The sequence below is a fragment of the Mustela erminea genome, chromosome 5 (assembly GCF_009829155.1).
Source record: "Mustela erminea isolate mMusErm1 chromosome 5, mMusErm1.Pri, whole genome shotgun sequence".
NCBI classification, from domain to species: Eukaryota; Metazoa; Chordata; class Mammalia; order Carnivora; family Mustelidae; genus Mustela; species Mustela erminea.
In genome coordinates, this window is record NC_045618.1 from 127,237,292 (window position 1) to 127,264,652 (window position 27,361).

General features: G+C 38.0%; 1 long non-coding RNA gene across 3 annotated transcripts; it reads right to left on the reverse strand.

The window, feature by feature from the left end:
* Position 1: 1 nt before the first annotated feature.
* LOC116591678 lies at positions 2 to 27,361 on the reverse strand. Of its 3 annotated transcripts, none has more exons than XR_004286114.1 (6): positions 26,722 to 26,733; positions 25,083 to 25,251; positions 15,542 to 15,710; positions 12,738 to 12,896; positions 8,633 to 8,723; positions 2 to 96 (listed from the first exon to the last, which is right to left on the reverse strand). It is a non-coding gene; the product is annotated as an uncharacterized LOC116591678 (long non-coding RNA). The 3 variants fall into 3 exon arrangements; XR_004286113.1 differs by lacking the exon at positions 26,722 to 26,733 and adding an exon at positions 27,240 to 27,361 and having other exon boundaries at positions 3 to 96; XR_004286112.1 differs by lacking the exon at positions 26,722 to 26,733 and having other exon boundaries at positions 25,083 to 26,617.

Here is a 27,361-nt window from a genome sequence, read left to right on the forward strand (position 1 = left end):
TACAAACTTACTATAGTTAAATGTCCAGAAGAAACGGTACTCTTCGTCTCTGAACTTGAGTACCAGTGGTTACTGCAGAAGACAGAGATCTTTGATCTGAAAAAAATTACATAATGCAATCTACATGACCTCGGGAAGGACAGCCATGCATTTTATTATTTATCCATTACGGAAATCTGTTGAGCTCCTAGTAGGGGCCAGTCATTGTGCTAGGAAGGAAAACGGAAACACAAAACCAGCTGTGCATGATGTACAGTTTGTTTGGCATTAGGGATTCCATGAAAAAAGGAGTGATGTGTTCAGACTAGCTGGAAAAATTCTGCATTAGACAAAATTGAACAGGTTTTGTTTTGTTTTCTCTAACCTCAGGACTTCCAGCTGTTAATGGGCTGATGAGCACAGTAAGGTTCGGTGGGAGTAGCCCTTTTGGAAAGAGTGGCTCTCAGTCCTGGTGCTTCTCAGAACCTATATCACACCAGAGTAATATTGGGGGTAGAGAGAAATTATGTCAGTATTTTCATTGATGTTTTGAACAACACTATAATATTTTCTCTCCTTGGATCGAAATGACTTACTGGGGAGAAAAGAAGGGAGAATATGAACACGTTCTATTTAAATTCTATGGATTTAATTAAAAAGTCCTGTGGATTTAAGTTAAATAGCTTTTCCCTTAATGTGTCAGGAGGAACTCCAGGCAGTCCATTCTTTTTAGTAGGAACTGGTTTAAACCACTATTCACACATCTGTGGCCATTAAAAAAAGGAAAAAAATTATATCAGGCCAGTTAGACCTGAAAGTTGAAGGTAGCACAGATTATTTACCTGGCAAATCCTTGAAAACATATTAGCTGATGATTTTATAACAGAATGGAGAAGGATCTTATGAAAGACCTTTTTTAATCTGAAAAAAAAATAGAGCCATTATATCATATTATTGAACACCCTGTGCTACTGTTGGATGAATGAAGGTGTCTGACGGTAAATATGGAACACACAAGAACTTCAAAGGCAAAGTCAACTTTTTGTGAGCAACAATTTTGTCAAAATTCCTTGGCCCTCTGTTTATATGGAATTCAATCCAAGGACCTGTCTTTTCTGAGGATTTTTCCTATCTCTTGCAGTCACCATAAGCTCGAGTTGGAAATCAAAAGGAATGCTAAGGAAACACTAATAGCTTGATTTGTACATTTCAAAGCCAACAACTATTTTTCCTTCATTCACCCCTTTGGCAGGATAACTCCTGATATCAGCCCCATTTGAGTTGTGGCCGATCAGCCATATTGCTTACAATACTGGGACACTGGAAGGGATTAACCTTATTCTTGCACTGAGCCTGGTCCAAGACTTAATTTGAAGATTGACCTTTTTGGTTTAATAATTTTGATTCTTCTGGCCATCTTTCTCCCTAAACACACTGAACTTCCACTGAAGTTACTGAAGGCCACAGAGGGGAGAAACACAGCTGGGAGAAATCTGGCTGGATGTTTTTCCCATTGGCTAACGTTATTATTACTTCCTTTACTAGTGTCTGATTTAAAGGTTGAAAACCAGTTGGTTATATAACAGCTTATGCATACAGTTTCCCAGAATCACCAGCTTTTCTTATAGTTTACATATTTGCACTAATAAAAGAGATAAGATCTATAGCTTAACAAAACAATACACATAAGACATTTGGACTTAAAGGTTATGTGCGTTAAAAGTGCCTACCTACTTAGCTAAGAAAACAAGCCAATTTTTTTTTTTTCATTTTTATCCCTTCAAGTGAGGTAAATGCATTTTCCATTTTGAGGCTCTGATCAATGGTATGTAAATTGTATTTCAAGTCACAGTAATTGTTATATTTTCTTTAATCTATATTTAATCTTATAGTTAAATAGCAAATTTTTTTTAATGGGACCAGATTCTTACATATAATTAGATGGTATATTTACTTAGCAAAATTTTTTAGCAAGGAGTTAGGAATCTCAAATTGTTCTTCTCAGGATTTGTACTATAAACCCAACTCTACATCATATAATAGCTAAGAATAGGAATGATCATTGAGTAAATTATTCCTTTTCTAAGATTCTTACACCCTCTCCTCAAACTATCCCAGTATTTCCTCTCAATTTAATTTTAAGAAGAAAGAAAGAAAATTTGTGATTTTCATGGCCTTCAAATGAGGAAGCTGCCCTCACGAAGGCATCTGGTTTTCTTGGATCAAAACTAAACCATGAACCGTAAGCTGGAAAGTAAATTTGGGAAAGTTTGTATATTAAAGGCATTTCATGTACCAAAGTATGATATAAAAATAGTTACATCTTTCAACTTTTAAGTTCTCAAATGTTTAGCAATAAAAACATCAGCTTATCCCTATTTGAGAAAAGAAATTTAAACCATGAAAGATTCCATTTAGTTCCATTTCCGTACAAAACACGACACATCTAATTTAAGGCTAGGAGAAATGCTTACATCTAGAAACAGGACTTCAGAGTCCAAGCCCCCAAACAGATTTCAGAGAAGTCTCCTTGCTTTTGATTAGTAACAAAGTAAACCAATTTTTCTGCTCTGGTGAGACCAGGCAGACCTTCAAGTTCTAACCTCATCTGCCCCCAGCTTAGCCTCTCCTGCTGTATCTACATCTAGGCCCACATCCTTCCTAGATCCAAACTCCACTCAAGTCACGAAAAGAGTCCTACCAGATCAGCCCCCACTGTTGACCTCTGAAATCTCATAACTGCGACCCACAATGAGGGGGCAGACTGTCAGAGGTTTGTAGCACCTGCCTGTCTTTCAGGACCAGCCAATTGCAAAAGGATCTAAATGACCAGTGTCTCTGAGTGCCCCTGGCTGAAAGCCGAGGAGTATTTCTGTGGCTGGGTATCTTCCGTAACACAGCTTGACTCTGACATGGTACAAAGCCACGTGACAGTTGTGGATGAGAACTTGTTACTTCGCTTTCTGCAGGAAAATACTAGATTTCTAAACATAGCACCATGTTAGTTTCCTTTCAGGAGGATAGTCAAAACAATATATAATCCAATGACCTCCACCTTTCAAAAGGTAGAGTCTTGTACCAGGGAGCACAGAGGTGGGAACATGAAAAAACAAAAAGGCTACCATACTCAAAAAAGTGCCATACCACACTCCTTGCCTGTAATTCCAACAATAACTTGCTATGTTTTAAGGCACTGAAGTCACACAGTTGCTATTCCAGAATGAATGCCGTGTCTTTCTCAGACTGGCAGATGCTGGACATTCATGCCCACACTGTCTTCTGTCATCACTCCGTAGATCACCATGACTTGACTTCCTCTCCTACATTATTCTTTAGTAAAGCATTTTGACTGGCATTATTTAATTTTTTTAAAAAGGTACAATTTACACTTAAGTATTAGAGCTCTGTGTCATTTTAGCTGATACTTGATGGGAAGTAAAAGATCAGAATAATGGTTTGAAGCAATATTTTTTTAAAACAAAATTAATGGATATTAAACAGTTTACATTTAAAAGTAAGAAAAGATCTTATTTTGAGGGAAGGGAGGATTATATTATATGCTCATTAGTCACTAATTGACGGTTCCCTTTTATTCTGATTTAATATTTTCTTAAAAGTTTTTTTTTTTTTTTAAGGGACAAGTCTAAATGTTGTAGTATCAGGTTTTCTATCAAATTACAGTTTCCTTTTGCTTTTGTTTTTCTTACAAATTTTTCATTTAGAGTCAGGTGTATTTTTGAAGCTACCAGGAGGTTCAAATGGCTTTTAAAACACTTGGCCAACAAGGTGAAAATATGTGCTTTGAGATAGTGCATCTCCCTTTGTTCTTGAAATACTCTATTCCAATTGGAAATATTTCCTCCAAATGTATGTTTGTCTATCTCTCGCTCTCATTTCTTTCTCTAGGTTTCATAGTCATTTCCTCAAGGATCTTTGGAAGCACATTTATGCCCTTTACTTGGGCCGGCCCAGGGACTAGAGTCATGCCTGCTTGCACTGTGCCTACATTTCAAGACATCAGAATAAATGGCAACCATAAAGAGCTAGTGAGGAGGCCCCTGGGTGGCTCAGTGGGTTAAAGCCTCTGCCTTCAGCTCAGGTCATGATCCCAGGGTCCTGGGATTGAGCCCCGCATTGGGCTCTCTGCTCAGCGGAGAGCCTGCTTCCTCCTCTCTCTCTGCCTGCCTCTCTGCCTACTTGTGATCTCTGTCTGTCAAATAAATAAAATCTTTAAAAAAAATAAAAATAAAGAGCTAGTGAGATTAGTAATTAACTGATATATATATTTTTTTTTTTCTAGTGACGTAAGCTGGTCTGTTCACCAGGGGTGAAATGCTCCTTTTGGTAAAACAAAATTGCTTCTCTTCACCCTTGTGGGATGATGCATAGCTCTTTTTTAGAGCATATTTACACGTCCTTCATCTATCAGGAGAACCTATTTATGTCATCTTTTTTACCTGAAAGCCGAAAGAGCAATTCCCAAAACGTGTGTCACGTTGCACATAGGATTTAAACTCTAAGTTTCGAATATATCCCCTGTACAAGGTGGTTGGTTTTTTTTCTTTTTCCCCAGCTCTTGAAGCCAGCTATTATCAGATCATACTGCATAACTCGTATTCAGTGTTATCCCTAGGGTAGTGGTAATGCTAGTTTAGATTTTGTTTGTCCATTATTGCTGAGCACTTAGCTGGAGAAGGCAATGAAAGATGGCAGGAGTTCTGTAAAATGATCTGAGCACAGAGGAAGCTGGGTTGCCTTCAACAACACACATTTTAAACTGTTTACTTGAAAGAAAAACAAAACAAAACTGCGGTAGCACTACGCCCTTTATCTGATGTAGGGTCCTGGAAAGCGGCGCGGTGAGAAGTGCTGTGAACTTGCGCACTGATGCACGTCGCACTGGTCTTTAATGTTCTCTGTGGACTGCTTCCTGGCAGTCTGGATCTGGGTGGAAAGTGGCCTCCTTTCAGATATTTTTTCAGTCTGAGTGCCCTGTGCTTGTCTGTCATTTTGGATTTCCATTTTATTTATGCTATCAATAAGCCCACCGTGATTGAAGATACAGGCTTGATTTATGGCTTTGCATTTTGAAAACTTCCCATCATTCTGAACCTCAAGCTGCCAGTTACCAGAAGTCAGGCAGTCATCGCAGTAAAGCTATCTGATATGGTGGCTTTGGGGAGGTTGGGCTGTGTAGGAGAAGTTTGGAGAAACCTAGGGAGTTTTGCCCTTTTTTTTCTTTTTTAACTTTATTCTGAGTTGAATAAAATAGATGCACCGGTTCTAATGAGGCACTTCCTGCCCAGAGTCACTGGCAGAGCAGCCTCCTCCCAACAGCTGCAAGCTTGAGAGACCTCATGCTGCTGGCCAAGGTTCATTCTGTGCTTTGACTAAGACCACAGCCAATAAAGCCAATGTGTACCGTGGAAAGAGTTTCCCATTTTTTCCATTGGAGGAGTCTTTTGTGAGGTTAGGTTGACTGTTGCAAATTAGCAGTGGTGGTCATTGCTCATTTTTTAATTTTAACTGCATGTAAACTTACTGATTAGATTCCACTGAGACACTGAGAACAAATCCTAATTTTCTGTAAGGTACATATCCTTTTGTCCAGTATTCCTTAAACTCCCGGTGCTCAAAATGTGGTTCCCAAACCAGCAGCAGTAGCAGCACCTGAGAGCTGGTTAGCTACAAATTCTCAGGTCACCCCTAAATCTACTGATTCAGAAACTCTGGGGGCAGGACCAGCAATGTGCTGTAAAAAGTCTTCCAGAATGCTCAAGTTCAAGAGCCATGCCTTAAAGATTCATTTGATTATCTGCCTTTGAGCTTTATTTCCTATCCCTGAACAAAACGAGAATGTGGTTTCCTTTCCACTGGAGGTAAAAGGTACCCTTTTAAAATTTGGTTTCCAGTATTATATATCCTCCCAGATGTCCAAGCTATGACTGCAGTCCCCTTGGTCACCCAGGTAGAAGACTTAAAAGCAGCTTCCAAAGATGCTTGATTTACCCCTCAAGGTTACTTCCCCACCAGCTCTGCCTGGATTATTTCTATTAACCAGAACTCTTCCCCATTTATCAGGATCATCAAGACCTTTAGGTGTACTCCTCTATCTGGTTTGGAGTGTATAACTGGTATTTTATTATCAAAATGGTATGAACTTTTTTTTTTCTTTTTAAAGATTTTATTTATTTATTTGACAGAGATCACAAGCAGGCAGAGAGGCAGGCAGAGAGAGAGAGGAGGAAGCAGGCTCCCCACTGAGCAGAGAGCCTGATGTGGGGCTTGATCCCAGGACCTTGAGATCATCACCTGAGCCGAAGGCAGAGGCTTAACTCACTGATCCACCCAGGCGCCCCAAAAATGATATGAACTTCTTTAGGACTGAGCTCCCATCCTGTTTTTCCTTCCTCCCACGTGCTTGGAAGCAGCCAGATTTGGGACATTGGTTCTATGTGATCATTTCCCATGTAGTTTCATTTTGTTCTGTCTGTACCAGCAGCCCACAGTCATCCACATTCTGCTTCAGAGTAACATCTCTAGACTCTGACATTGTCGGCTTAAAAAAGATTTTGGTTTGATGACCACTGAACAGTTAAGTTGCACCCAGCTTTCCCTCACTGTCTCCAACTGCGATCAGGGATTTATGGGATCATTCTGTCTCTTTGTCCTTGGAAGAATGATGATTAATGGCCATATATAATTGGTCTTGGCCTTTTATCTTACGTGTTGTACCTCTCCCCCCATTACATATGACTGATACTTAGAAATGTTTGTTTGAAATTAAGTTGTTTCACCTTCTCATTTGTTTAGGAATGGACTAAATTGAAATCTACACCGAATTCCATTTCTAAAGAATCTTAACTCAGTCTTTTCAAGAACTTCTCTCAATTTCTGAAGAGTTGACTTAAATATTACACTATGTCACACATTAAAGAAAGTGTATTTTCTAGAAAGGTGCTTATTTATTGAGCAAATGCAGTAATGAGATAGACTCCAGAGTCTTTGCTAAGGCCCTGTCCCAGCCAATTGCAGCCAATTACAGCAATTAAAATGTACAATTCTTACATAAATAGCAATATCAAGTAAATTGAGCAAAAAACTTATCCCTTCAAACTGTTTTTAAAATAACCTCAGTTATTTTATGGTTTGGGATTTGTACCAAGTAGTTATATAAAAATTTAGAAACAAAACACAAAACAAAACAAAAAGCCTACATAAGTATACAAATGTAGTTCATGACACCTTTTACAATCTGCTATATGAAAAATTTCCACTGTTGAACAAGGACTATGCCAACAACATACTTACATTCATAAGTTACTTTGCACTGGTGGCCTTGCATCCAAGAAGTTGTTTCCATTCATTCAAATGTCTATCCCAAAGTCTTATCTATGTTTTACCAGTCTTAACCTTGTAATTTTTAAGAATTTAAATATAATTCCTTTATTTGGTACACTGATAAATTTGATTAGCTGAATGTATATGTTTAAATATATAAATACTTCATAATTCCTAGTTACCAATTATAATAGTTATATAATACCATCTGAAATTAATGACAACTAAACTTATATACTAACCCAACCTTGCATATGCTGAACTTTATTACTCATCAGCATTTTGCTGTTTATTACTCTTCTCAGAAGAGGGAATGAAACTGAACTTTTAAAAAGTAGGTAAAATGTTATATGTATTTAGATGATGTCAAATAATACAGGAAGACAGCCAAGACCCTTAACAGTACCCTTCATTGCTTTTGAGTGTAGGCACTAATGATGAAGGATGAATTTGGACAGAGCCATACAACCCCAGAATGATCCTTCTTGTATTAATATTTTGCTTTGGGGCAACCTTTATTTTCCAGAAACAAGGATCTTGTGTATATGTAAAAATTTACTATTTGTTGGGTGCTACGTGAAGATGAAATCAGATTCTCAAAGCCATTACTGAAGATGGGCTGAGCTTCTCCTAGACAGATCTCATGTGAGAACAATCCCATTCTGGAGCCACTGAGATCCAGATGTCCAACTGAACAGCTGCCATCTGTCTCCAGTAACCTCGAGATCACTGCTTTTGAGCTGTGAGCATGTGTTATGCATTTCTTATCCTGACGCCCATGATTGAGGTCAGATGTTCTCTACCCTTAATTTTACCCTTTGGAACTCTTTATATTTCTCAGTGGGATGTACAGTCACAGACACTGGTACCACAGAGCAGCTAGAGAAAAACTTTCCCATGATACAAGTAGATATTCAGCCTAAATTTTCATTACCCTTAAATATTTAGTGTTTACTGCTCTTCTCAGAGAGTGATTGCAAGTGAACTGTAAACAAAATAGTCACATACAGGAGAGTAAGTTATATCTTCCAGAGTCTCTAATGGCTGCCCTGCCCTCCCCGCTGACCCCGAGTTATAGGTTGAAAGAGTGGTTGCAAAAGGAATCTTGTTTTGTCCTTCTGCATGTGCAGTCAACACATCTGAAACTTACCAACTTTCCTAACATTACCTTAACTGAAACTCATCAAAGTGGCAACTACCCGAATGAAATCCATGCTATTTTGATACTCATCTCAACACCACAAATTTATACAAATGTTCGATCGATTTTACAAAAGCAACATTGTCTTCTACCAAGAGAATAATTACTTACCTTTTGCTGGTGCCAGAAGGAGAGTGAATTCCCAAGTTACCCCCTATTTGCGGGAAGAGCCATTGGGAAATATTTGGAATCCAGGTAGGATCTGAGAAGGTCAGACCAAAGTAAGTCACCAATTTAATATTGGCAGTTCATTTTTCTAATTATTAACCAAAGGTCTGTCTAGAATACAAAAAAATATGTATGTGGTTGGATTCAAGATTTAGTTTCATGTTATTTTGATATCATCATAGATTGAACATCTTCCTGATTCTTTAAATCAATATGGATCCAGAATAAGATTCTTTGAAAGCTACATAGAAAATGGTCTGACCAACCAGTGATATGAGAAAGCATCTGTATTTTAGGTACTATTTATAAATGCTATCAATATAATTTTATTTCTGAATTGCAAGATGCCTTACTAGATAGTAAGCTCTTTGGAAAAAGGCACTGTGTTTTGCCTACCACAGGAGCTAAACATAGTGTAAGGGTTCAAAATGTATTCACTAACTGAACTAACCACACTACACTCTCCATCATCTCTCTACACTAAGCAAAAGGTGTTTATTAACATCTTGATAGCCAGATTTGCAATGTCTTTCAGCACTTAACAGACCAGTTGCCTGATTGTATTCATGAAAATTCAAATCGCAGTGTTGTTCTTGGAATTTCTGCCTAAGGGTTTCAACCCTGCCTTCAGTGCTTTGAATGGCATGAAAACCACACTGTTCAGATAACATCTGTATGTCACCAATATTAGTGACCAATTTACTGAGCATGAAATGTGCTGATTTTCCATAATGGATATCAGTAAAGTATCCGTGTTATCATTGTGTGCACCATCTCCCTTGTGTTTGTGTAAGCATACTGTTGAGGACTGAGTATGTGTTGGCCATCATATTTGTGGATTTTTATAGAGATTCCTGTCATCACCACATAGTTCACCAGGACTTTTCCACCAGATGGTTTATAAGGAACAAAAATCCCTAAGATTGTGATGCTGGTCCCTTAAATCCCAAATTGATTTTATAACATAGAATTTTATGGAAATAGACCCATATGATGAATGAACATCAGTTGCTCCATCATTGTTGACTTTCAATATCGTCTTCAGGAAGTGGGGCTTTACCCCCTATACTATATAGCAAGGAAATCTTTGCTGGACCTTATAGGTCTGACAATATCCAGCTAACTTGTGGCTTATTGTGGTTTCCCTTCCTATTCAGTCCCACCAGCGTTCCTTTATTTCTGGACGTTTGGCCTGAGAAACTTGCTTAGTTCATATGCCAGTTTCTTGTCAGTTGGCAATTTATTTGCAGACTTAGGCTAAGTGTCTGCTATAAAAATCACTTAGAATTGTGTACTTCTCTCCTTCTTTGTCTTTACCTTTACCCTGTTACCTCCTTCCTTTCCACATTGCCACACAACCCTTTCTACCAAGATGATGTTTGGCACATTTTGAAGATTAGGTAGAAAAGTTTGAGATTCCCAAGATCTAGCATCTTTAGCTGTTCTGTTATAATAATGCAATATTTCTGGGGAGCCTGGATGGTTCAGTCAGTTAAGCGTCTGCCTTCAGCCCGGGTCATGATCTCTGGCTCCTGGGATCAAGCTCAGAGTTGGGTTCCCTGCTCAGTAGGGAGTCTGATTCCCCCTCTTCCTTTTCCTCTTCCCCCCGCTTGTGCTCTCTCCCTCCCTCTCTCTCTCAAATAAATAAAATCTTTTATAAAAATAATGCAGTATTTCTGAAGCAGTAGATAATATGCTTTTTCACATTATAACTGTCTTTTATAACTCACATTAATAAAGCTTCCTAGGCTCCATGATATAGAATCGTACTATGGTATAGCTAGATGGTACAGCTTTTTCTTCTTCCTTTCCTTTTTTTCTTTCTTTCTTTCTTTTTTTTTTTTTTTATACTACCTCAAGCTTGGCAGCCAGATAAGAAATACTGCTATTAATGATAAATTTCTGGTGCACACACAATGAAAGAAATTGTAAGCCTTTGGACTTCATATTACTGATGTTGATATAACTAAGAAAGTGCATTATTATGTGGCCTGGTTCTAAACAACACAAACATTGGAATAGTCGAGAGCCATCGCCTTCTACCACCACAGAAGGCCATCAGTGGTAGCTGACATAATCTCAGTGATTCTTGTCCTGGAGCCATCTACTATACTGAACACAGGAGAGCACAATCAATGACTATCAAAAACCCAGCTCACTAATAAGTGCTACAAAATATGCAAGGAGAGTAGGAGTCCTGCTGTTATTATTATTTGGTACTCTAAATATTTGTTGAATGAATGTAATCTAACAAAAAAAAAAGTTAAAAATCCCTTTAATTCCTCTCTGCATGAAGAAAAGCACCACCTTCTTTTTAAAAGGCTATTTCCCCCCCTCCCCAGACACTGTGTAGATTTTGTTCTCATCGGACACCATATAGCAATACCAGAATTTTGGCCAAGTTTTAAAAATAGAAACTCCTAGAGATAAATTCTATTTTCTACCAGAAAATATTATTATTTGTTACATCTTCCCAAAGAACTTTAAGAATCCCCTTAATATTCTTTTTAGGTTTAGATGCTAAAGTAGAAATTGGAATATTTAAAATGAACCAGGATGTACATGCATCTAAACGGATGGATATAAAACTGGGGTGTCCCGGTTGGCTCTGCTACATGCTGTGAGGGTAGGAGTATTGGGTCTGGGAGAAGCCTGGCTGCTTCTGCTGCTAACTGCCTGTGTGACACTTCAGCGCTCACCTCACCTCGGAAGTCTTAGCTGTTGACTGAAGAAGTTGAACTAAACGGTCTTCTAAGTGACTTTCCATCCCTGACCATGTTTGAGTCTACAGTTGAAATGTATAATGGCTTTGTTCACAGGATTAAAAGTGGATTGTATGTGGTTTGAATATCTACCTCAAGGCTGAGTCTAAGATAGACCAAACCACCTTTGAATTATAAACCTTGTTCGTCAATGATCTATTCATAATGACCCCTTCGTAAAATCACTTCCCTTGCATAACCTATCTTGGTCCTTTTCTCATGTTATGTTTTGTGCTAAAAAGTGGTGTAGAATTAGAATCCTACCTCTACCATGACCTTACTAGCTGTGTGATTTGGAGTAATTTACTGAACAGTTCTGAGCTCATTGACCTCATCTGCACAATACAACTTAGTGCATTTACTTTAAAAGAGCTGTTAAGACTTATAAGAAATGGCACATGAAAAATGCCAAGCTCAGAACATGACTCGTGGTGGTTCCCTGTACATGTTTCTTTCTTTATTATCTAGGCCTGAGCCCCTTCATCCATATAAGTCTACTTTGAACCCTGTGATGCTTGTCTCCATTGGTTAGCAGCAATGGATCACCCCAAATATTGAACAGTGACAAAGCTAATTATACTCTAGATAAACATTTATTCTGTTAGATGGTATTAATTTTATATATATATATATACATATATATGTATATAAAAATGTTATATATACATAAGTTTGTAAGTATATATTTTATATATATTATGTATACAGTATACAGTATACATATATATACACATACATGACACAGTTGACCCTTGAACAACACGACTTTGAACACACAGATCTACTTACCTTGGATTTTTAAAACAAATATAGTACGGTACTATAAATGTATTTTTTTTCTTCTTTATGATTTTTTTATAACATTTTCTTTCTTCCAGCTTACCTTACTGTAAGACACTAAGAGTATTTTTAATAAATTATGTAACATACAAAATATGTGTTAATCGACTATTCATATTTGGCATCAGTAGGCTATTAGTATTTGAGTTTTGGAGAAGTCAATAGTTACATGAAGATTTTTGACTGAGCTTAAGGTCAGGGCCCCGAACCCCCACATTGTTCCAAGGTCAACTGTTGTTCAGAGTTCAAAATACTCTATTGACATACAAGCATGTCTTCAAATCTTCATGTTTGAGAAACAGATATAGATACTTCATCTGTAACAGACTGTGTACCACATGGCAACACTATTCTGAAGCACTTTGCTTATTTTAACTTATTTAATCCTCACAACAACTTGTACCTCAAACCAGGAAATTGAGGCACAGAGAGGTAGAATAACTTACTCAAGGCCGAGTATGGAGCCCACATGTAAATGCAGAGAGCCACTCCACAGTTCACGCGCTTTGTCACTCAGTCACGTATGTAAATAGCCATTTAAAAATCATTTTAAAGATTAAGTAGCACCAAGGAGTTTCCTTCAGCAAGACTTCTGAACAGCATTTCTAGGAAAGGAAGGACAGGCAATTGCTGTCAACCCCACTGCATTGCTTAAATCTTACTGAGATTTGATGCATGAGGCTTCGATACATACTTCTTGCAACCCGTGAGGCAGGGCCAGGCACGGGGAGAATAGGTGGGCAGGGGTAGAGCCAGAGGACTGGATGCACACCATTTTCTGTCTTCACCCTCAGCCAGGGCCAAGGAAGTCATCTTTTTTTTAACTTAAATACTTTCTGCCCTAATAAATACAAAGTATTCTCTAAAAAAGAGCCTCTGCTAGTAAAAGTGGCTTTTGGTTCAGCAGGAAGAACTCCAAAAAAAAAAAAAAAAAAATCAACAGAAAATAAACCCAGAGTGGGTGTCCTAAGAAGCTGAGGGAAGCATGAAGAGAGGGCGGTAAGCATGGGAGCTTTTCCTTTGACCGTCCTGTTAAAATCTGTGAGTGGAAGTTGGGGGTGGATTTCATGAGTAAATATGAAATTTTGCCACCAAATTCTTTCCTCCAGAGCTAATATTCTCATGGGATATTAATATTAATACAAGGAAAAAGGCGCTGGGTGAAGAAAACTATTTTTCCCTTCAGGGCAGACTCGTCTCAGGAAGACAGTGAAGTTTGAGTTTCAGAAAGTGCTAGTAGAATACGAGGCATTTTATCATTAACAGACAGGAAAACAGGCTACAACCCATAGGATTCTCTTTGGAAAGTGGAGAAAAGAAGCCTGGTAATAGTAGCCTCATCAAGTACCCTTTTCTCTACATAAAACCCGGCTTTTCATGGTGTGTAGGACTTTTGACCTCAGTCATTATTCTGGACTAATTAATGTCATCAAAATAGAAATCTGTGGCATATATGAGTAATGTGAGGGCACCATGCTTTAGAGACATAGATAACAGAGTGGGTGTGTGTGTGGAGGGGTGCATTTCCATTTTATAATTTCATCAGTTCATCATTTTGAATTAATCCTTTTATTATTTCCCTGAATCATTCTTTTGAAGCATTCTAAAGAGCCAGAAAAAAAAGAAAATGAAAGCTTTTCTCAAGCAACTGACTTAATGGATAGCTAAATGTCCAGTTTCAAAGCTGTTACTTATAAAAGGCCAAAAAACTGTTAATATGGGGCCATATAACTAACATAATTTTTCCAAGGTGGGAAAGGCAATAAACTACAAAATACTATATATGGAATATATGGTCTTTAATAAGAGCAGCTGCTATTTCATTAAGGTGTGCAATATTTTAAGTCTTGGTTTTCTGTTTTGGAAGTGTGTTAATTAGTTCACTTGTTTTATTTAACTTATTCCATTCTCCGTGTGTTTGTGATTCTTAATTTGTAATGTGTTTTTTATAAACTGCTCTTACATGATGGGAATGCCACAATATCCCTTAGGTCTTTTTATGCTTCAAAACCAAAAAATAATAAACATTAAAATGTGAAATCCTAGGGATGCTCACAAACACTTGTTACGTCCTCGACTAGATTCTTCGGCTATGTTTGCCCATAATGGTTTGCATGTGGGCAGTTATCTGATCACTTATTGTGGAACTATTTGTTGACCTGGACTTAAATTTCAATTATATTGGATGCAAATGAGCACTTTGAAACATAGGAACAGCCCACCCAAATGCAGAATGTCCTTTGGGAAATTTTAATCCAGGACATATAATCAATTTTAAAATAAACTTACTTTTATACTAAGAGTTGCTATGTATTGGGAAATAAATAACAGAAAGCTGATACCTTCAGGTATATTTTAGGACAGACCTGTAACTCTCCCGGTCATAAGTAAATCTTCAGATGCTGTGAATATTTGGGACTTGAGGAGTTGCTGTTAATTGCATCTTGGAGTTAAATTAGGTTGAATGAGTAATGCTTTCTGGCCTCAACTCTCCCAGTTGGAAATCTTTCTAAAATGTATGAGTAAATTTTTTTTTTTCTTTTTAACCAGCAAGAGAGTGAATGAATTTTGTCAGTTTATTTTTTATGATTTAGGCCTAGCATGCCTCAGGGACATGATTCTCATTATCAATCATCATTGTAAAATATGATAAATAGGTAGAAAATGATGGAGATGAGACCATCTGTATTACTGAACAGAGTAATAGGTAGTCAGTCACCACAGGACTCTATTCCACACCAGCCCTGTGCCAAGTGCTGGAGGGGTATAAAAATATAATTCTTTGTTGTAGGGAGTTGTGTTATGCGTTTTAAGATGCTTAGCAGCCTCCCTGGCCTCTTTTTAGAAGGGTAGAAAGAAAAGCCACATTTCCTAAGAGTGTCATAGGAAATCAGAAAATAGAAACAAAGATCAAGGGAAATTTTATGGAAGAAGTGGGTTATGAGCAGAATCTTGACCGATGTTTAGTGTTGGCAAGTCAAGTTAAAGAGGTTGATGACTAAAAGGTTACTGTCTTTTGCCTGAAGGGAGGTCATTGGTAACCTTGATGAGAAAACCTTTAGTGTGCTACATATAACCATTGGATGAATCATGAAGATGTTTTAAAGATGTTTTAAAGTCTTGTGACTCAAGCCTAAGACATAACCTCAGTGTCTGCTGTGTAGATAAGAGGGGAATTTAGGGACTCTCCGTACTTCTCCCCAACATGATTCACACGTGACCTGTACCATTCAGTGAATTATTTCTCTACCACTTTTTTCTGTTTCTTCTTCTTTTCTTCCTGCTCCTGTTCAATCTTCTACCTCCTGCCTGCCTTTAGGTGTTGTTTTTTGTTTGTTTGTTTGTTGTTTGTTTGTTTGCCCATTCTTCTTCCTCTTCCTCCACTTCCTTTTTCCCACTTAGGTTCAGGTTATGGATGCCTGTGAGAAGAGAAGCCACAGTCATGACAACTGTATCAGTGTCCTCTAGCTGCTGAAACAAATCACCACAACCTGGTGACTTAAAACAGTAGAAATGTATTTTCTCACAAGTCTGGAGGCCAAAAGTCCAAAATGATGTTCACTGGACAGAAATCAAAGTATTGGCAGAGCTGCACTTATTTCAGAGGCTGTAGGAGAGAGTCCATTCCTTGCGCCTTCCAACTTCTGGTGACTGTGTCCCTCTAGTCTCTGCCTCCATGGTCACATGGCTTCCTCTTCTCTGTGTGTTGGGTCTTTCTCCACCTCCCTTTCACAAGAATACTCCTGATTACCTTTAAGGCATAGCCAGATAATCCAAAATAATCTCCATATCTCAAGATAATCCAAAATAATCTCCATATCTCAGATCTCCAGAAAGCTTTTTTCCAAATAAGGCAAAATTCCCAGGTTCTGGGGATCAGGATCTGATATATTTATGGACTATTATTCAACCCACTGCAATCAGAATGACTCAGAGTCCTCTTTTTATATGGCAGACAATACTGAGTCCATCCTCAACTCATACGAACCTGTCTGGTGGATCTTACCTGCAAACATTAAATAGGAGTTCTACTTCTTCATGTTTCTTCTGTTCATTGGAACAGTGTTTTGTGTTTGAGCAGTATCTCCCTGCCAAGGACTGGGAAAGAAGAGGCCTCACTTTATCTTTCTAATTCCCGGTTATCAACCATCAGGTCCCAGATAACAAAAGTTAAGATTGAGAGCTTCTTACTTTCCTCCTAAGAGTTGGAAGGCCAGAGGACATCTAGAGAAAGTCACAGGATTGATAAGGTGTCCTCCCAGTACAAAACCCTGCTAAAATCACCTGAGACCCCGAGACTGTGAGAAAAGAGATACTTTGATCATTTCATATCTAGCTTTCTTTAAATAATCCCACCACCCACAAAGTAAGTAAGGTTGAGGAGGGCGAAGATATAAAGGAGCATGAAAATTCATGCCCACTTTCTTTCCTACCCAGTGTCCATGATACGCAGACCATCTTCTCTGGTCTGGGGGAAGAAATCCGAATAAATTGGCAAGCATTAACTTTTGTGGGGCCAGCAGGCTCTTAAGCCCTTGCACATCCTTGCTTATCCACTCTCCAAATTCTTACTCAATGGATTTTAGAATAACTATCTTACAAGAAATAAATATTACTCTTTTAAAAGAACATTTTAACATAAATCTAAGACATACTGAAATGTTATAGTCCCATATATCCAATAACCATTTGACTTTTTCCAATATTAGCTTACTTGACATTGAGTAAGGTACAGTTTCTATACACCTATTTGATTTTCCAGCAATATTTGGTTAGTGAATTCTTATACCCCCTGGGAAAGTAGTTCAGGATCTCTGTTGACCGGCAATGGTTTTTCTCAGCTCAGTATTTCTAAACTTTGGCACTATTGACATTTGGACTAGATATTTCTTTGTTGTAGGTGCTATCTTATGCATTTTAGAATGTTTAATAGCAGCCCTGGTCTTTGCCCTCTAAATGTCATCCCCTCACTGAGTTGTATCAATCAAAAATGTCTCCAGACATTGCTAAATGTCCCCTGGGAGGCCCAATCACCCCTGGCTGAGAATTACTATTCTAGCTATATTCTTTGCTTGGTTAGTAATAATAGCTAGCATTTTTAAAAAAAAGATTTTATTTATTTGAGAGAGAGGGAGAGAGGGTATGAGCGAGTAGGGTGGAAGGAGCAGAGTGGGAGGGAGAAGCAGGCTCCCCACTGAGCAAGGAGCCCAATACGGGACTCGATCCCAGGACCCCAGGATCATGACCTGAGCCGAAGGCAGATGCCCAATCCAGTGAGCTACCAGGCACCCTAATAGCAAGCATGTATAAAGCACTTACCAAGTGCCAGTCACTGTACTAATCACTTATATTAATGAATTTAAATCTTACAAAACCTCACCAGGTAAGTGCTATTATTATTATTATTCCTATTTTATAGATAAGGAAACTGAGGGCCAGAAGCATTGAGCAAATATAGTAAGACAGACAGCTTTTTAAGAGTAGAGCCAGGATTTAAACCGGCAGTTAGGAGTTAGAATTTATACTCTTAGCCACGGTGATGTAGCTACTGTCTGTTGATCATTTAAGAATAAGTTGTCACAGACTTGAGAAACATCTTCCTTTGCAACTATTTAAAGGTTATAAATAAGGGGTGCCTCAGTGACTCAGTGGGTTAAGCATCTGCCATTGGCTCAGGTCATGATCCCAGGGTTCTGGGATCAAGCCCCACATCAGGCTTCCTGCTCCGTAGAGAGCCTGCATCTCCCTCTGCCTGCCACTCTGACTACTTGTCCTCTCTATCTTTCTGTCAAATAAATAAATAAATAAAATCTAAAAAAAAAAAACAAAAAACATTGAGATCCTACTAGTAGTGGGGCACTCACATTGAAATTTTCATGTAAGTTATGTTCATTGCATCCTCACAGTAGACCAGTGGAGTTGGTATTGTTACATTCATTGTTATATAGAAGAACCTGGCTCCAAACAACTAACTTTACCCAGGGTAAGAACCAGTATAATAACTGTCAGAAACAGAATTTGACCTGGTGTTTTCTGACTTCTAAGTCCATGTTTTATGTTTTACTCTTATACCTTCCTTGGATTTAAAGAGATGGAAGGAAGAGCATTTTTAGATTCTCCATATGTATCTTTTGGTCTGAACAAATTCCAAATTACTTGGAGCTGACAGTTGGATATTTTGAGCTCTTACCCTTCCCCAAAGTCTAGGTAAGTGGGCACAGGCATCCATAGAACTGATTTAAATCCTGGCTGGGCCACTTCACTGCTCTCTAACCCTGGGCAAATCACAAAACAACTGGGATCTTCAGCTTTCTTATTTGTAAACATGGGGTTAATAAGAATAATACTCACTCTGCAGGGTAAATGTTAGAAATAGTGTAAGGAAATACAATGATCAATTGGTACAACTTTGTTCATTAAAATTGCAAGCTATGCATTTTGCCACTTTTCTTTGTGGTATCTTCCTTTCAAAGCACTGGCAATGTTTCTACTCCCAGTTCCCCTATCCCCTTTTAAGGGTATCTGAAAACATGCAATTTAGAAATTCATTAAAATTCCTTTTTTTTTAAGATTTTTAAAAATTTATCCATTCATCTGTTGATGGACATCTAGGTTCTTTCCATAGTTTGGCTATTGTGGACATTGCAGCTATAAACATTCGGGTGCACGTGCCCCTTTGGATCACTACATTTGTATCTTTAGGGTAAATACCCAGTAGTGCAATTGCTGGGTCATAGGGCAGTTCTATTTTCAGCATTTTGAGGAACCTCCATGCTGTTTTCCAGAGTGGTTGCACCAGCTTGCATTCCCACCAACAGTGTAGGAGGGTTCCCCTTTCTCCGCATCCTCGCCAGCATCTGTCATTTCCTGACTTGTTGATTTTAGCCATTCTGACTGGTGTGAGGTGATATCTCATTGTGGTTTTGATTTGTATTTCCCTGATGCCTAGTGAAAATAAGTCAAGCAGAGAAAGACAACTATCATATGATCTCCCTGATATGAGGAAGTGGTGATGCAACATGGGGGCTTAAGTGGGTAGGAGAAGAATCAATGAAACAAGATGGGATTGGGAGGGAGACAAACCATAAATGACTCTTAATCTCACAAAACAAACTGAGGGTTGCTGGGGGGAGGGGGGTTGGGAGAAGGCGGGGTGGGGTTATGGACATTGAAGAGGGTATGTGCTTTGGTGAGTGCTGTGAAGTGTGTAAACCTGGTGATTCACAGACCTGTACCCCTGGGGATAAAAATACATGTTTATAAAAACTAAAAAATAAAAAAATAAAAATAAAAATAAAAGATTTTTTAAAATTTATTTGTCAGAGAGTGTGAGCACAGGCAGACAGAGTGGCAGGCAGAGGCAGAGGGAAAAGCAGGCTATCTGCTGAGCAAGGAGCCCGATGTGGGACTCGATCCCAGGATGCTGGGATCATGACCTGAGTCGAAGGCAGCCGCTTAATGACTGAGCCACCCAGGCATCCCTAAAATTCATTCTTAATTAAAATCAAGATATCTGGGGAGTAGAGAGAAGCCTGTGTTAGCTAAACACACTTCTGAAGACTGGACTGGGCACCTGGAGTGGAGAGGTGAAGACAAGGAGACAAGGACTTCACAAGATTTTTTCAAACAGACCATGTGAGAAAGATTATTGTGAAAGATAGCATACCCTGATCAGTATCCACAGAAAGCAATAATGAATGCTAAAAGAGTAATGACAATTTTCTTTTACCTAAAGTTCTGAATTGTGAGTTAGATAAGTGGGACTTAACCTAAAACTTAAGTTTTTAACTGTGAATATATGAGTGTACACACACGTGTAATTGGTGTGCAGGGTGTAAAGAAAGTATGAGAAAAACTGAGGAATGAAATTCTCTATGACAATATTCTAAACATTACAATTCAAATATGTGGGGCAATATTAAAGTTCTTGGTGCTTCCAAGTTAAGGAAAACAAAAAGCCCCTATAATTCATAGGAATATGTATCATGTGTACTCAGCTTAATGAATTGAGACCCTGCAAGGTGACCAGTTACTCAAGGGAGATGTCATTAAAAAAAAAAAAAAGTTGGTGGGAAGGAAGGTGTTCATATCTCGTTGCCTTACTAAGAATGTGGGTCACAGTTTAAAAAGATTCCAAAGGTAATGTGATAATATGGCATGTCTACCCAAGGACAACCAGTGGAAATGTTCTGAATCAAAAATAACTCAACATTCGAGAATTCTGAGAGGACATTCAGTACATCTCCATCCCAGAGAATATTGGGAAGAAGGGGGTACATTATCTGTTTCAAGACTTCAAAAGACTAAACTTAGATTAAACATGTTGAAAATGCTGAATCTCATTACTATTTGAATTTCACTGGAATAAAAGACTGTAGGGAAAGATGACATTTATCTCTTTGGCAGAAATGAGTTAAATTCAATTGAACATGATTTTAAGAAGATATTTTTCCAGTCTCTGTATAGACCAGGGCTGTAAAATTCAAGTTTCTTGTAGGTAATCATGTTATCACATTATGGTTATCAGAACTAGTCATGGTAAAATTCAAAAACAGTATATTGGATATTTGCCAATTCAACAAATATCATTATAATAGAAAAAGTCTATGCATATCTGAATTTTTTTTTTTTTGAAAGAGAGAGAGAGGTGTCAGTGAGCAGAAAGAGAGAGAGAATCTTAAGCAGGCTCCATGCTCAGTGTGGAACCCAACATGTCACTCCATCTCATGAAACTGAAATCACGACTTGAGCTGAAATCAAGAGTCAGAGACACTTAACCAACTGAGCCACCCAGGTGCCCTGAGCTGAATTATTCTTAAGCTTCTCTTTTGCTTTCACTCAATAATGGGTATAATCATGTTTTACCCCAAGAAAGGAACTTGGAAACTCCCTTGTCTTATGGCAGAATTTGACCTGAACTTTCATTTGTGTAATCAAGAAATTAAGATAAAATGACAAAATTATTCCAGTTATTATTCCTTGAAAATCACATATGTTCATTCTGTAAGATGGTATGGGAAGCTAGGAACAAAAGAACTTTTTTCTTTCTTTTCTTTCTCTTTCTTTCTTTCTTTCTTTCTTTTTTTTCTTCAGAAAACAACCCATAACTTCACCTGTGTCAGAAGAAACTTTATAAAGAAAACTTTATAAAGAAGAAAAAAGGGCTGAAAATCAGATTAAGAACAGAAATATTGTTAACCTGGGTAGGAAGATATCAAATAGAAAGGCAATAATGAGCTCATAATTTTTGGAGGTGCTTTATTTGGACAAGGTAGGGGTTCAAATATAGAACCTGAGTTTTCTTTCTGGCAGTGATATGCAAGTCATGCAGGCCATCCTTCTAAAACAGAGCCACATTATGGTTTGCAACCTGTGGGTGAAGAGAGTGGATAACCTCCTTTAGCCTTTTAGAAGAGCCAAGACAAGCCATGCAAGGGAGAGACAAGTCTCCAGGAAAAGGAGTTACAAGAAGATACCTCCCACTGACTGTCACTTTGGGTCACTGGAAATACACATACGTGCCCAGGACATGCGTAGATGCTTTGGGGGAAGTTGGAGATATTAACCCTGCAAGCTGCTGAGTGGAGAACAATTCAAAGGCAAGGAGCAGTGAAAGAACCAGAAGCCAATCAGAATGAAGAAGATGTTTGAAGAGAGAGGGGGTTGCCTATAAAGACTAAGGTCTCGGGGTCTCTCTCTCTCTCTCCACTGTCTGTTCTAGCTGACTCTGCCAATCTGGGCAGATATTTACAGCTCCAAGAGGACAAGAGGGGTCAGGTGAGTCCTGAATCACTTAAACTATGTTTACTGGTATACATTTTGTCCCTTTGCAGTTGCTTCCTGAGACAGATTAAATTCTAATCACAAGGACCAGCATTCCCGATGTATTCTGTTTGTTTATTCTGCACCTGCTTAAGGAGTCTATCATTGGCATGTGAGTTCACAAATGCACATTCAAGAAATGAGTAGAATATGTGGCTGTCACTGCTTCCTCTCATTCTCTCTGTATGAAGAGAGGCTAGGATGACACTCAGGCCTCCATTTGTAAAACAGAGCTGGTGTTCTCTGCAGCCTCTTTGGCAAGGACACTGTAATACTAAATGAGACACTGCTTTTGGAGGTCTCCTTTTAAAAAAAAGCCACATTATGGTTCTAAGGTGACAAGTTTTGACTCTATTGCTGCAGAATTCTTCCTTAGGAACTGTTTTTTGGGAGTATCAGAAAATAGAAATATTAATCTGGAGAAGAAATTCCAACTTCTGAAAGACAAATGTCATAGTTGTGCACTTTTTTAATGCCTGGAGATGCTCCTGAAGTGATTCCTTTGGTTGGTGAGAAGGCAAACTAACCACTGCAGTAGGACAAAGTACAGAATGTTTGGTAATGATCAGCTCTTGCTCTCTCTTTCCTTGCCTTCGAGGCAGAGATTTTGAAGCCATTTTACACATTATCATTTTTTTTTTTTTTAAGGCTGGCAGTGGGAGAGGTGGGGAAAAACATCAAATGCCATTTTTTTTGGCCTATCCTCATTAATCTGGTGCTTAATCTGTGAGTTTCAATTGAGGCAGATGACCATCAATGTTACTCTCCAATAAAAATACAGTATAATATATTTGTAGTTCACAATGAGGACTGAGACCATAAAATCCAGTGCTTTCCTCTTAGTTGTTTTTAAAATAAAGATCAAAGGGTATTGATGGATGGTTTCAAAATAGAATAACATTGTCTGAGCTCACAAATCAAAGGTCTTTGTATTATTCTCTGCCTCACAATGAAATTCATCCCTAATTTATTTATATTTATATAAAAAGGAATGTAGCTCACTTAAAATTATTTTAGAAGAAGAGATTATTGGGTCTTCAACAATTATCAGGTGGTGTGGGAATAGGTAAAGATTAGTTGTTCTCAGGATTGTCATTTTGTTCCTTAATCTTAGATGATCACGAAGAGAAAAATTTAAAAGATGGTTATAGTAGTAGTCCTACTGACTTTAGGGTACAAGCCTAATGTTTGCCTTGTATTCACTATGGGAACTTGACACTTCCCAGATGTTACTTCCTGAAAACTCTGGCAGAGGTGACCTATTAACTTTATCACCCAGAGAGGGGAGACAAAGGAATAGGATATGGGTGAAACCTTTTCATTAGATGTAGGTCATCGTTAAGATTCTAACTTTCCTTTGGGGTGGAATAATTCACAGGTGTTCAGTAAATTATTGGTAACCTGTCTTTATTACAACGAAGCTCCCCTCTTCTTCTTTGCTGTCAACCATCAATGAAGAGCCAAGGGACTCCACCGGAGAATACTTTTTAAATGTCATCTACAAGGACTTTATATTTTTTTTAAAGCTTTTCATTGCACCTTGGCATTGTGTGTTAATCTGTAACTACCTTGATTCATTTCAGAAGTAGCCAGGACATAAATCCTAGGTAGTAAATGTTTTTAATTTAGTAAATACGTGTGTGTGTTTCTTTATGTATACACATGTATATATCTATATGTATATATCTATGTATGTGTGTTCATACATACATATGAACAAATACATTTATAGGTGGCTTTCTACTATTGATGATGTTAGTTTTCCTTACATGCACACACACACATATACACACACATACTATTTCATATTTGTATAAAGCTTTTTATTTGCCGAAACACTTCTTATAGATGATCCTATTCTGAGCTTCATAATCACCCAGCACAAAGGTTAAATGACCTGCCCAAATTCACACTTCCTAAGCGGGAAAGCCAAGCGTAGCAATGAAGTTTCCTGATTCCTAGCCAAGAGTTCTTTCCACTTACAGCAGCTGTCACCGGTTACTTGGAAGACGAGGGGAAGAAACTGATTTGGCTTTTTTGAAGTTGAGAATTACTGAAAGTGACTGAAGTATGAGTACAGTCGTTTTCCAAATCAGTTGATCCAAGACAATCCTATGTGTGATTGGTTAGGTTGTATAGGTGACCATATATGATAACTGTAATATGTTCTGTCTATATTATGCTACATTCCACCATCATCTGATGCTCTAATTATTTTCTTACCTATCTTTTTTATGACTTAACTTTTTGACAACTAAGCCATTGCATAGCTATTCATTACACTAGTAATAAAAATACTGATGCAAATACCCTATGCTGAAGGTATGCAAAACTAGAATCTTGAATCATATTTTACCTCATTTGCCACAAGAGTGGCAAAGCAATATAATAGAATTCTATTTCCGATGCTGACTGGTCATTAGTTTAAAGAAAAAATGTCTTAAAGGAAGTTAGTGGTTGTATCATACAAAATGACACTATTATTTCATGGTTAAAATTTAGTGAACCATTTTTTTGGACATTCTCTTTTGAGACCCCCAGTTTTTAATCTAATTTGTGGTTATGTCTAATTGAAAGGTCTGTAGTTTATTCAAATAGTATTGACTGGCAGAAGATGGTAAAAGAAATAAAAAAATATTACTTCATGACAAACAACAGCATAATCATAATCAAAACCAACTAAATTGACAATTAAGCATTCTCCATTAAAACTCAAAATACTGTTATTAGATAAGGAGTGATAGAAAACCCTTGGTAATAACCTTGGTGTGGTAATGAATATTCAGAGTTCAGCCTGACACATCAGACCTTTCTCTTTAAAAATCTATTTGTCCCATAAAGTCCTAGAGGCAATTTTCACAATTGAAATCATTTTTTTTTCTTGAAAAATAAGGTCAAACCCTGGAATACATGGGATAAACATTGAGATGCTATAATAACAACGATTTAAAAAAAATGTAGTGGCTTACATAGATAGAAATGCATTTCTCACATTACAGTCCCGCGGGTCCAGGTGGTGAAGTAGACTGACTCCTCTAGGTCATTAAAGGACACAAGTGCCTTCCTTTATGCTGCATTACCATTCCCTGAGGTCATGTTCTTCAGTGTTACAGAACCTTGGTCTCTACCACATCTGTCCTATGGCCCACAGAAGAAGGGACAGGAGAGAGTACAGGACAAATGTTTAAGGAGATGATCCAGAAATTAAAGATATCGATTTCACTCCTCTTCTATTGCCCGGAAGTTTTACACGAACTTATCTAGCTTCTAGAGATGCTGGGAAATGTAGTCCACAGTTGGGAGGCCATCTTTCTAATAAATGGGGTGGAGAAAGGTCAGAGGTTGGAGGGGTTAGTTACTCTATTAGAAGAAAGTTGAGGTGTATTGAGGATCATCTAGCATTATCTGTCACAGCCACAATACACAAAGTGAAATGCATTTATCCAAGCAGGAACAGAATCCAAATAAATCATCAAAGGCATTCAAACAAAATGAAGTAATAATGCTGGTTGTACTTGGGTTATTTAAAAATAATTGTTTTCTCAGTATCCTTTCTATAGAACAAAAGTTATGCAGGTCATCTATACTCTGCACAAAGATTTAGCTATTTTGTTTTGTTTTTTAATGGGACGATATGAAGGTATTTTCTAATTTTTATAAAACACAAATAGGCGTGACTTTTCTTGACATTGAAAAATAAACTTTTCTACGCAAGTTAACTTTTCAAACAATAGAATCTTACAATTTTAAATTCTAACGTGAAACAGACTCAGTGTTCTCTTTTGTGAGTATGTGAGCGTGTATGTAATATTTAGTAAACTGAGGTCATTTTCTACCTCTGTAAAAAAGATGTACTGACCACAGTTGAGCTAATTTATATTTTTATTCAATGCATATTTATTTAACCCTAATTATGTGCCAGCTCAGGCACTGCATAGGGTTTCCAATTCAATCCTCCCAACTAGCCAGTGAGATAGGATAAATTTTCCCTATTTCACATGTGAAGGAGGTTAGGTAACATGCTCAAGGTCACACAACAAAGCCTAGTTTTATATCCATATCCATACATAGTCTCTGCTGTTTATTCTATTTCTGACAGTTTTCTTCATTCAACAAATATTTATCAAGCAACTTCTCTGTCCAGGCAGTAAGCTACATGTTTAACCTTAATGATCCCATGAAGTAGATAATATTTTTCCATTTTGTAGATGATGCAGCTGTGGCTCAGCAAAGTGAATTGCCTTACCTGAATTGCAGGACAATAAGTACAACAGACAGGATTTAAATCTACAGTAGTGGCCTGTTTACTCAGACTTTGCCTTTCTTCCTATTTTATGACATCACAGCTCCCACTGGGCTCCCAATTTAGAGACAATGCAGACTTGATTTACCTCCCACTCTGTATTTCCCATCCACTGACTCAGCATATCCTGTTGTGGATACATCTCCAATACACCCTCCAGCCTAGCTGGGACTTTATCATTTTGGGCTTGGAACTCTTTCCTAACCAGCCTTCTTTAAATTTAATTATTTTTTTTTTTTTTAAGAGGGAGAAAAAGAGAGGAGCAGAGGAAGAAGGAAAGATGGAATCTTAAGCAGGCTGCATACCCAGTGTGGAGCCCGTAGCGGGACTGAATCTCACAGTCCTAAGATCATGACCTGAGCCAAAATCAAGAGTCGGTCACTTAACACACTGAGCCACCCGGTACCCCCTCCTAACCACCCTTCCTACTATCTCTCTACAAGCTATCCTTACATATACTGGTCTCCACATTGTCATGGTGTGATCCCTCCCAAATAAATAAAGGCATCAAATCACAATTCTTCGATTCTTAAAATGTTCCATTTGTTCTTTGATCTCCATAGAATAATATCTCGGTTCATCACTTTGGCATACAAAGCTCTTCTCAGTTCAGCTGTGGCCTCATCTCTCATCAGTCAGCTCCCACCCACCTCAATTCTATCCATACTTAATGCTTTGCTAATCTCCAAACCCATCTGCTTTTTCATGCCTCTGTACTTTAGTACATGATGTTCTTATGACCTAGAATAGCCTCTCCCACTTTCCTTTGCCTGTAAAACTTTTGCACTTTAAGGATCCTATTATAATATAAAATTATAGTTACTTCCCCAAATGAAGTTGGTTACACTTCTTTGCTCCCATAGTACTCTGGTGTATCTTCAGTGGTACTCTAATTATGTGTAAACATGCCTCCTAATCCAGACTACTTTCTCCTTAACAGCCAGG